We start from the raw sequence: 12,777 nt of genomic DNA on the forward strand, positions 1-12,777 counted from the left end.
CATGTTATTCTTGGATGCGGTTGTAGGACCGGCTTTAAAATCGCATGACAAGAATATCATACACATTAAAAAAACTGCATCACCAACGTAGCCTGGACAACATTTGCTAGTTAGATGAAGTCAGCTATCTCATTGTAGCATATTTATATGCATATTTATAATTATACGGTTCTTGGAGTGAGTGCATACACTCATGAAAGTTTAGTAACTTCAGGTCACTGCAACAAGCCCAGGTACAGTTTACCGACGGATGGGTACAGGACCTTGAAATGCACCGTGTAGAAAGTAAAGACCATCGTACGTATCATAAGTTTACCAGTCTCACAAATCGTCTTCATAAATACACATTCGTTAACCGTTTATTAATAGGACCTTTGAGCTCAATGGTAATTAATTAGTACTGGAAATAATTTCTGGTAGCATCACAGAAATGTAGCAGTGACAATAATATTGTATGCTGTAATCGTACTGGGCAATTAGTGATACAAAAAACTGTTTTATCCTGTGAATAAAAGTATATGTTTTTGTCAATGTACCATAATAACAGAAGCGAAACTTAATATTGTGTCAGGACAATTCACTATTTATGCACAATAAACAAAGGAGTCTTGGACTCGAGTCTGACTCGAGTCCAAGTCATGTGACTCGAGTCCACACCTCTGGCAACGTTATATATCTCTTTGCAAACAATGTTATCACCAGCCGTTGCCAGAATACACCCTTTTCCCTAGCAACTGCCAGTTACCAGTGGGCCATTGACTGGTCTCTCCGCCCATTTGAGAGGATGATCTAATATGGATAAAGGTAGCAAAGGTGGGAAGGAAAACTTCCTTTTTAATGTCATCGCCCACTGCTGAGTGTAGAAAAAGGAAAGCATAAGGGACGAAGACAAAGACCATTCGCATGCCATGTGAGAGAAAAGACAAACTTTAATGACATGTAGCAGTGGTATGTAAGTGTCTGGGGAGTTGAAAACAGGTGAGAATAAATGTTAAGAGCGTCATCATGGGAAGCTCAGCAGAATCCTGAGCCTATAACAGCATAAGACTAATCTCAAAAGCAGACAGAGTTTCTCTACAAGCAGCAAGTAAGTCTGCAGTGGAGGATGAAAGTTCTTTATTAAGTTAACATGGTATTTGAGGTGTGTAAGATATCACAGGGTTTGAGTATTTAGGACTTTTATATGTAAGTGAAAGTTTTTAAAATTTAACTCAAGATTTAACAGGGAACCATTGAAGAAACGCTGACATACTGGGAATATGTGTTTCCTGTTAATTTCACTACAGTGTTGTGGATTAACATTCCCTTTGTACCTTCTGAAATGCTTGAGAGGGGAAACTCTTGGTACTGTCTTGGAATATTTACAAACATTTAGCAAGGCTACTGGTGTAAGTAAATTTATGCTGGAAATTATTAGAGTTTCACTGAGCTCATGCTCACTGGGGAGTTTTTACACAAGGAAAATGGTAAATGGCCTGTATTTATATAGCGCTTTTACTAGTCCCTAAGGACCCCAAAGCGCTTTCACATCCAGTCATCCACCCATTCACACACTGGTGATGGCAAGCTACATTGTAGCCACAGCCACACTGACAGAGGCGAGGCTGCCGGACACTGGCGCCAGCGGGCCCTCTGACCACCACCAGTAGGCAACGGGTGAAGTGTCTTGCCGAAGGACACAACGACTGAGACTGTCCAAGCCGGGGCTCGAACCGGCAACCTTCCGATTACAAGGCGAACTCCCAACTCTTGAGCCACGATCAAGAGTTGAAGTGTGCCACTTCCCATGATGCTTGATGAGCTAGCCTCTATACCTAGGTGCTTTTCCTCTACTACATACCCTTACAGTTTACAAACACTGAGCTGCAGCTGAATCAATGAATACCTTCCAGATTCTGGTGCCAGAATTTGAATTCATGGTTCATTTGCTAAACTTCTTCTTTTTCTTCTTCTTTTTTCTTTATTTAAATGTATTTACATGAAAATTTTCCAGTGATTTTGAGTGTTTTTGATAATGGCCCTGAATGCTTTCCAAATGATTGAGCCTTATATGTAAAAAGTAACCTGAACCTGAAATGAGGAGTTGACAGTGGGAAAATAAGAAAAAGCCAGATACATATGTGCATAATGCATTTATCAAAAAGAGCTGCATTTGAATAACGATATAAAATCATTTCAACAGTATATTGATTCCAACCACACTGGTGCTTTCTTGCACTGTTGTGTCAATAATGAGTGATGAATTAATCAATAAAGCATCATGGCCAAACATTGCACCCTCACATACAGTAATCTATGTGTGTTTAATGAGCTCAAAGTGCACAAGGAAAAAACATCCTTTATAGCCTTTTCCTGTTTTTCTGTTAGAACAGTTACTAATTCAGAGCCGCCTTTTACATGCAAGCACATTCTTGTAGTATTTAATTTTCATTGATTATTTATATTCACGTTATATATCTCAGATTGTTCCCTCTACAATAAGTTTCTGTCTTCTCTGTCTGTCTCAGTAAAAAACAAATTGCCAAGTAAATGACAATTAAAAATAGAAATGTCTACTTTTTGAGAAAAGTTATCTTGAAAGCATTTTGCATTTTGGCAATTATCTAAATGACAACTTAGAGCTTAGCAGGAAAAATATACATGGATCTCTTCTTCAGTGCGTGCAGATGAACTGTGCATCAAACGTCCATTCCTTTGCGTTAAGTGTACATCGAAATGTACATCCACTGGAAATAAAGAGAGACCGGTTGTTAGTGCAGTATGTGCAGCCCCTCCACCTATCTCCAAGGACATCCTGGCCTACTCTTCTTGATCACTGGCTGACATGGGAGAGTCTTCAACTGACATAGCTCTCCTCGGACTGCTGAACTATAAAAGCTGGCCAAGATAAAAGGCTCAGTATCTTTCATCCCTCTTTGATGGCTATATTTGTAACTCTCAAAAACTTTAATCATAACAACATTCAAAAAAGCTGCACTTGAGGGATATAAGTGAAATCAGTTGAACTTTTAGCAAATGCCAATCTAAGTTTGCCCTTAACACATTAACAGTTGCTAACTGTCTAACCTTACCAACGTGTTTTAAAATCCCGGACATGCCCTACTTGGTCACAAAGTAGCTCAAGGTATGCACAAGGAGTATGCAACTGTTTCCTTTCGTGTAAAATAATTTATGAATAGTATATAAATTTATTTTCAGTTTTAAAAATAATGTATTTTTCTTTCCTCTGAACTTCAAAATGAATCAACATGTGTTATAAAATGTACTAATGAGAACAAGCTGGCTTTATTACCTCAGACTCTTGAAGAGTCATTGCTTTTCCATCAGATAACTGTCTGAAGATTTCTGTTGATGAGCAAAAATTAATTGAATCTCTTAAAAGATACGTATAAAATTAATGTCTTCCACAACAAAAAGGTTAAAGTTTTCCATTGTGAGGTTGTATTTTTTGATTGACTTACTTCAGATAAATCACAAACAGAAATAAACAGATCATAGCTTGTCCCACTTGTCTTCACTTACTGTTCATGCAGTCAAAGCGAAGGATGAGACTGATGAAGCTCTCCAGCGTCATGTGTCCAGAGGAGGCGCCGTAGCGCAGAGCCATCAGATTCAGCATGTCGTCACTCACCCTTATTCCTGACAAGCACATTAAACACACAAATTCACATTAATGACTTACATTGAGACATTATATCCTCTCCCCATTCCTGAGTGCATTTCAACTTTCCACCAGTTTGAGCCTGTGTCACTTTTGACTCTTAAGCGGCTAGTTGCTCAAATGAATAACACCAATACTGTGCTTGACATTCTTCCATCTCGTTTAGCTAAGGACTGTTTTGATGTAATCGGACCTAGTATCCTATTTCTTATGAACTTTTCCTTGCTCTCAGGCTGTGTTCCTTTGTCCTTTAAGCATGCTGTAGTCCACCCGATTCTTAAAAAAAGAAATTCTGACTGTTATGACCTTTCAAACTATAGACCGATCTCTAAGCTTTCGTTCTTGTCCAAGATCCTGGAGAGACTAGTTCTCTCCCAACTCCAGGCGTACTTGGACACGAACAATATTGCTGAGAAATTTCAATCTGCCTTTAAGCCATTGCATAGCACTGAAACAGCGTTGGTTAGAGTTCTTAATGATATTCTTGTAATCACTGATACTGGACGCTCTATGGTCCTAGTTTTACTGGACCTCTCTTCGGCCTTTGATATGGTAGACCATAACATTTTATTACTAAGACTTGAGCACACTGTGGGTATTAGAGGCACTGCCCTCGACTGGTTTAAATCATACCTCGCTGATAGATCCTTATCAGTTCACTTAGAAACCTTCTCCTCTTCCTCCGCTCCGGTCTGTTGTGGTGTGCCTCAAGGATCAGTTTTAGGCCCTATTCTCTTCTCATTGTATTTGCTCCCTCTAGGCACAATCTTTGAAAAATACAATATCGCCTTCCACTGTTATGCCGATGACATACAGATCTATTTTGAACTTACTGACGACCTTGCTGTGTCCCTGCACTACTTTCAAGAATGCATGCGGGAGGTCAAAGAATGGTTCCTGAGTAATTCCCTCGTTTTAAATGATAAGAAGACTGAGATTGTGGTGTTCAACAGTAAAATCCCTCGTGCCCAACTCTGTGCTGCCCTGGGTTCCTTTGCTAGTTTTTCTTGTGACTATGTCAGTAACTTGGGTGTACTGCTGGATAGCTCGCTCAAACTCGATAAGCAAGTGTCTGCTGTAGTGAGATCTAGCTTCCACCAACTGCGCCTTATCTCTAAGGCTAGGCATTATATTCCGCATGAGGACCTGGAGAAGCTTATTCACGCTTTTGTGACCTCCAGGTTGGATTATTGTAACTCCTTGTACTATGGTCTTCCCTCTTCTCTTCTTCTTAAACTGCAAACAGTCCAAAATGCAGCAGCCCGCCTTTTGACTGGTACCAGGAAATTTTGCCATATTACCCCTGTCCTAGCTAGCCTGCATTGGCTGCCCATAAAGTACCGTATTCAATTTAAAATATTACTCCTTACTTTCAAAACTATTAATAAATTAGCGCCAAGTTATCTTAGTGAACTTCTCAAACCACATACTCCTGCTAGAACACTCAGATCTGCCACTCAACTACTTCTGACCCAACCCAGATCTCGACTGAAGTCCCGGGGTGACCGTGCGTTTGCTCTGGCTGCCCCGGTACTGTGGAATACCCCTGTCCTAGCTAGCCTGCATTGGCTGCCCATAAAGTACCGTATTCAATTTAAAATATTACTCCTTACTTTCAAAACTATTAATAAATTAGCGCCAAGTTATCTTAGTGAACTTCTCAAACCACATACTCCTGCTAGAACACTCAGATCTGCCACTCAACTACTTCTGACCCAACCCAGATCTCGACTGAAGTCCCGGGGTGACCGTGCGTTTGCTCTGGCTGCCCCGGTACTGTGGAATACCCTTCCTCTCGACCTCCGCGCATCTGACTCCATTGCACTGTTCAAATCACGATTAAAAACCCACTTATTCAATCTTGCCTTTCCCTCTAGTTAATATTTCTTTTATGATTTTATATCATGCACTTCTATGCTCATTTAAATTCTTGTTTGCTCTGTACCTGTTGCTTTCCTATGTATTAGTGACAGTTATCTGTTTGCATATTTAGTACTTGCTTTGGTCCTATTTCTATTATCCTCCTCCTATACTCTATTTTACTTGTTAAGCACCTTGGCATACCCTTGGTTTTTAAGTGTGCTTTATAAATAAAGTTTATTATTATTATTATACTTCGGTCAGAAACTCTTAGATTCTAACAAAGTTAACAAGATGGCGCTGGTGAGGTCGGCTGCCGTCACGACTGCTCCGACCACCTTTTCTTTGTCTTTGTTTTTTAAGTTAGTTTTCAGCGTCTCTAAATCATCACCATTGGGTACATTAGGTATGACAGTGACACTCTTGTTTCTATTGGTATACAATGTACTCACAATTCGAAGTTTTTAACTCCGGATCCGAGCTGGCCGAGCGAGATCTTGAGGGAGAACAAAGGGAAGCGGAGGCCTAGAGGGAAGCGGCGGCTTAGAGGGAAGCGAGCCGGCATCAGGAACAGGCTGAGAGCTCGTGCACACCGCACACCTCTGCCTAGCATCCTGCTTGCCAACGTCCAGTCACTGGAGAACAAGCTTGACGACCTCAGGGCCAGGATACAGACATGGCTGAACCCAGCGGTGCCGGACCACGCCATCCAGCCGGCCAAGTTCTTCTCGGTTCACCGCATGGACAGGACACGGGACTCGGGGAAGTCAAGGGGAGGCGGCGTGTGTTTAATGGTGAACAACAACTGGTGCAACAGTGCGAACGTTGTTCCTCTCACACGCTCCTGCACACCAAATCTGGAACTACTGTCCATCATGTGTCGTCCTTTTTATCTACCTCGGGAATTTACATCGGTCATTATAAGTGCCGTTTATATTCCACCACAAGTGGACACGGTCACCGCCTTATGCGAGCTGCATGAGGCACTCACACAGCACCAGACACAACACCGGGACGCTGCGCTTATTGTGACGGGGGACTTTAATAGTGCCAACCTCAAACGTGCAGCGCCAAACTTTTATCAACACATCACCTGCCCCACCCGAGGTGAAAGGGCACTGGACCACTGCTACACTACGGTCAAGGATGGCTACAAGGCACAATCTCGCCCTCCGTTTGGCAAATCCGATCACGCCGCCATCTTCCTCATGCCAAAATACAAACAAAGGCTGAAACAGGAAGTTCCGGTTCAGAGGAAGGTCGCGCGCTGGACGGATCAATCGGTGGCCGCGTTACAGGACGCACTCGACGACGCAGACTGGGACATGTTCAGAAACAGCTCCGATGATGATGTCAACGTGTTTACGGAAGCGGTTGTGGGATTCATTGGGAAACTAGCGGATGATACCGTGGAGACAAAGACTATCACAACGTTTCCCAACCAGAAGCCGTGGGTGGATAAAACCATCCGCGACGCTCTGAGATCCCGCACCGCTGCCTACAATACGGGACTCACGACGGGGGAAATGGACCCGTACAAAGCCGCATCATATAACGTGCGGAAGGCGGTGAAAGAGGCGAAGCAGCGCTTCGGGAGGAAACTAGAGTCACAACTCCAACAGAGTGACTCTAGGAGCCTGTGGTGGGGACTAAGGACAATAACGGACTATAAAGCACCAACAACCGGTATGACGAACGCGGCTGTGACTCTGACAGACGAGCTGAACACTTTCTATGCTCGCTTCGAGGCTGCAGCTAAGGACTCCAACAATGCTAGTGCTAGCGGCGCTAACGGCTGCAGACAGGAAGATACTGCCAGCACCGGAAACGTGCTCGTCATCTCCGAGCATGAAGTAAGGAGAGCCTTCAAGAGAGTGTAAAATAAGGAGGGGATGTTTTTCTCATTTTCATTCATTATTTTAATATGGCATTATTAGTTCATTAGAAGTATATAACCAGCTTTGCATTAAGCATAAATTGAAGTTTTTGACCTTACATTATTCTTTGCATTACAGTGATGGTGATAACTTTAGTTTGATCTTTTCTTACATGTACCAGAATAATAACATGATTTTCCATTGCAGATGTAACCATGATCATTCCATACACATTGCAGTTTGTTGCTTATTCTAGAGTTGTGCTCAAGGTAATTAAAGGTTAAAAGCTACAGCCAGCGCGAGTCTGGCTGATCTATGGAGGGCAAAGGCTTTGAGCTTGGAAGGCCGCACGCGCTTACACAGCACTTATAAGATGTTATTCTTGGTGATTTTGTGCTTAGTCATGTTTTAATATGTTTTAAGTAGAAGTAGCTGATCCAGCAATATTCATTTAATATTATATACTTGATTTAGAGCAATACACACTGATGGTCTTAACAAATGAAAGAGTCCTTGTAGCTGCCATGTTGTGTCTTAGCAGGGTACAGACGGTTCCAGGAGACGGGGGCAGTCAGCGTCTGCCCTCGGGAAGGAGACAATGTTATTCTTTGTGTTAAATAAAATTGTCAACATTGATTGTATTACACCTGTCACTACGCATGAGGGGGCGTTCTAATACCCTGATTTCATAAAACTATGGTGATGTGTTTTTTGAGATGAGATCTGAGACTGTCTGCATACAGTGTCCATCTCCCACGTGTGTGATCATTAAATCATCGTTTGACTCAACCCGACCGGACCAGTGTTGTTATTGTGGGTTTTTCCTCTGGTGTCCATCCCCAATATTTTGAACCTTAACAAGAGTGAACACCAGGAAAGCAGCAGGACCAGACGGCATCCCAGGTCGTATCCTCAGAGACTGCGCATACCAGCTAGCTCCTGTGTTCACTGAGATATTCAACATCTCTTTATCTCAGTCGGTGATCCCCACATGCTTTAAAGAGTCCATCATTGTTCCTGTCCCGAAGAAACCCCACCCTGCTTCTCTCAATGACTATCGCCCTGTAGCCCTCACCTCAGTAGTGATGAAGTGCTTTGAACGCCTGGTCAGAGACTTCATCATTTCTTCACTACCAGACACACTGGACCCACTACAGTTCGCTTACCGTCCAAATCGTTCCACAGACGATGCCATCTCTCATCTCCTCCACACATCACTCACTCACTTGGACACTAGAAGGGGGAATTATGTTAAAATGCTCTTCATAGACTACAGCTCTGCATTTAATACCATAATTCCCTCCACACTCACCACCAAGCTGGAGCATCTGGGACTCAGCTCATCTATGTGTCAGTGGATCTCCAACTTCCTAACTGGCAGACCACAGGCAGTAAGGATGGGCGGACACCACTCTCAGCACTGGAGCCCCCAGGGGTGTGTTCTGAGCCCCCTGCTGTACTCTCTGTACACATGACTGTGTGGCCACTACCAGCTCCACCACCATCATCAAGTTTGCTGACGACACCGTCGTCGTGGGCCTGATCTCTGATAACAACGAGACGGCCTACCTGAAGGAGGTTAGGAATCTGGAGAACTGGTGCCAGAGGAACAACCTCCTTCTAAACGTCAGTAAGACAAAGGAGCTGATAGTGGACTTCAGCACTAAGCAGGAGAGGAACTACCAGACCCCCGTCATCAACGAGTGCCCAGTGGAGAGAGTGGACAGCTTCAAATACCTCGGAGTTCACATCACGCAGGACCTGTCATGGTCCTGTCACATCAACACCGTGGTGAAAAAGGCCCGTCAGCGTCTCTACCACCTCAGATTCTTGAGAGACTTCCAACTGCCCTCCAAGGTGCTCAGGAACTTTTACTCGTGCACCATAGAGAGCATCCTGACGGGAAACACCTTAACCTGGTTCGGGAACAGCACCATGCAGGACAGAGGGGCTCTACAGAGGGTTGTGCGGTCAGCTGAGCGCACCATCCGCTCCGAGCTCCCTGACCTGCACTCAATCTACAGCAGGCGATGCTGGACCAAGGCCAGGAAGATCGTGAAGGACCTCAGCCATCCCAACAACAGACTGTTCTCTCTGTTGAGGTCAGGAAAGCGATTCCGCTCCCTGAAGCCCAACACAGAGAGACTGAGGAGGAGCTTCTTCCCGCAGGCGATACGGTCTCTCAATCACACCACCACACAGTACTGACCCACACATATAGTTCTTACACACACACTGGACATTCTGGACATTGTTTTCACTTCATCACTTAATCACTTTAGGCATATTTGCACTGCACAAGACACTTACAAATGTGGATTGCACAACACTGGACATTATATTTCTTTATTTCCAGTTAATACTTGTACAGCTGCTGTTATTGTGTGTATATATATATTTATATTTCTTCATACATTCTTATATAGTTCTATACTGTGTATTGTGTATTTTGTTGCACAGTTATTTTATTTTTTAACTTTAATTTATATATTTTATCTTATTCTTTCCGAAATTGACGCTGGCAGCACTAATAGGAAGATAACCAGAATACAACCAGATGGCCATCGGCTGAGTCGAGTGTCCATTTTCAAAGTAAAGCAAGTTGCTGTCATTAGCAGAGGCTGACTCAGATTGATTGCAACTTGTTGGCAGTTTATCTGCATTTATAAATAACATGGCTGTTATTTGCAAACCTTCACCAATCTGTCAGACAATGATGCAGTCAATCTGAGGTACACCATAATCCCTTGGAGACAGGTTGCCTTCCGCCAGGTGAAATGAGCAATCTCTTTGCAATTGAAAATTTTTGCCATGAGATTGAAGGTGTTGCAAGCTCTGGGCAATCAGTTGGTGATCGCAATTACTGGCATACGACCAGCACAAAGCATCAATTGCCAAGTTTTTTCCCAGTCACAAGAAATAGCAGTCCTATTTTTTGTTGTGGTGTGCCTTAGCCATTTGGGAGTCCAGTGAGAGGATTGCAGGAGAGTGTAGTTTCAGGAACATTAATGAATGAATGAATTCCAAGCAGGCCTACCTGAAACTAAGAATGCATTTCGTAGTTCTCTCAGTGACAGCGTTCCGGTTCTTGAAACATCAGTGCGGAAGAAAATTTCCTAGAAAACAAAAAGAAAAAAGCCACAATTGGAATGTAGCAGAAGTATTATCCATACATAATTAACTATAGAGCAGTGCATGTAGTTCAAATTTTTTTTTACTTTTTTCAGCATCAAATATTTAACCTAATTTTCATTGTCTTTACCTTGAATGTAACAACTTTGTTCCACAGACGAAGAAATTCCTCACTGTTGAGTTTTCCTGTAATTGATGTCTGTTTTACCCAACATTAAGGCAACAAAGCTATGTGTGCGAGTAAAACATGTACTGGCCAACTGGGTAGCTCCTCTACAAGCCAAGAAGCTGTGCTGACCAGTGTTGGGGAGTAACGGAATACATGTACCGCCGTTACATATTTAAAATACAAAATATGACTAACTGTATTCCGTTACAGTTTCCGTTTATAAAGGTGTTATCAGAATACAGTTACTTGGTCGAAATGAATGGATTACGCGAGGGTATTTTCCTGTTTCATATGTTAGGCTATGCCCTCTTTATTTTTGGTTTCCACGCTGGTGGAAACCCAAACAAAACACGCATTAAGAGGCTCTAATGTCTGTGTCTCAATCTCGCAGTCCATGTCACCTCTACTTGCAACCCGCATAATGACGTGAAGAAATATTTTTAAAAATTATTCACAAAAATGATTTAATATGAAGGCAATAGGGAGAGTGTTACAGTCATCGCTCTAAAGAATGTAGCCTCATGGGCAGTGTAGTCCATGCTGCAGGGTGGATGGACTGCCATACCCGTTATGTGTCTGTCAGCGAGGGAGGAAGAAAAAGGAAAAGTACGAGCTGTCACCGAGCAGAAACGGGAGCTGGAAGCATGTAAATATAATAATAGCCACTGCAGCCAAAAAGAGTGCCTGACGAGCCCAGCTGTAAGTAAGCTGTTAAGACTCGACTTTACATCGTGTTCGTGTTTTCCTCCGAAACAATAAATTCCTTTGGAGCAGCCTTTCAACGCCTCTCTCTGTCTTTCACTAGCAAAGTTGACCCAGACAACAAAGTAAAGCTAGTTTTCAGCTACGAGCCCGACACGAACCCGACGTATTAGCCAGAGGTCCCTTTATGGTTTTACGCCTTTACGGTTCGGAGCCGCGGACCTGTTTTATATAAGCGCAGAATAGTTTTCTATACGAGATCGCTGCAAAAAGTGCAGCCTTACCTAATGTCCACCCTAGTGTTACTCATTTTATATTAAGATTTAAACATCTAGTTGGTATTAGTATGGTGAATAACCTTCAGTAAAAGTAATAGTTCGCACTGCAATAGTACATTCATGTAGTTGTAAAAAGCATGATAATATATTAAGTAATCCAAAGTATTCAGAATACGTTACTCTCATTGAGTAACGTAACGGAATACGTTACAAAATACAATTTGGGGCATGTATTCTGTAATCTGTAGTGGAATACATTTTAAAAGTAACCTTCCCAACACTGGTGCTGACCCACTAAAGCGTGAACTCTACAGGACTGCTAACCATATGAAGAAACTCTCATAAAACCTCAAAGTGACAAGGTGAAGACTTTTCTAACTGGCCTTTTTCCAAAAACATGAGATAAAATTAAGACTTTTATTTGGCAAGAACTCTGAGATATCCTTCAATGCTACATCCAGATGAACAGAATTTGTTGGGACTTCCTCACCTGGATTGTTGACTGTTTAACTCTGTTTAAGATACTTTTTGATATTATTTTCAAATTACTTGCTGTGATCATGCATGCAAATGTTTGAAAATGTGGAGAACATGTAAATCTATTATTTGCATTGTCTGAGTGACTATGACAAATGTCACATGCACCACAACAGGATACATCCATTAATGCAACCATGCTGCGACAGGCGTCAATACTGAAGCCTCCAGATTTCAGGTCTCCTAAATGAAACAGAAATATATATTTCAGAAATATATAAATCTTGAGCTTATAAGCTGTAGTCTCTTGAAGTCCAAACCTTTTAGGATGTTTTCATTTAGAAGCCTCTGAAGCTGCTCAGCATCCACTTCTTCATACTGGAAACGAAAACAGGGTTTCTCTTATACTTCTGTTTATGAGCCTCGGTCACTTGTTAACGTCCAAATTAAACTGTCCACACACACTAGCAAACACACACTCTGACTAATTTGTGTATTGCTGTAATTTCTCTTTTACAATACAAAATCTTTGCTAGCTTTAGCAAAACTCTAACCCATCAAGCTAAATATTACGAGTTGTAATCCAGTTATTTCAAGTTGCCCCGAAATAATTATTTTAGA

The sequence above is a fragment of the Maylandia zebra genome, linkage group LG19 (genome assembly GCF_041146795.1).
Source record: "Maylandia zebra isolate NMK-2024a linkage group LG19, Mzebra_GT3a, whole genome shotgun sequence".
NCBI lineage: Eukaryota > Metazoa > Chordata > Actinopteri > Cichliformes > Cichlidae > Maylandia > Maylandia zebra.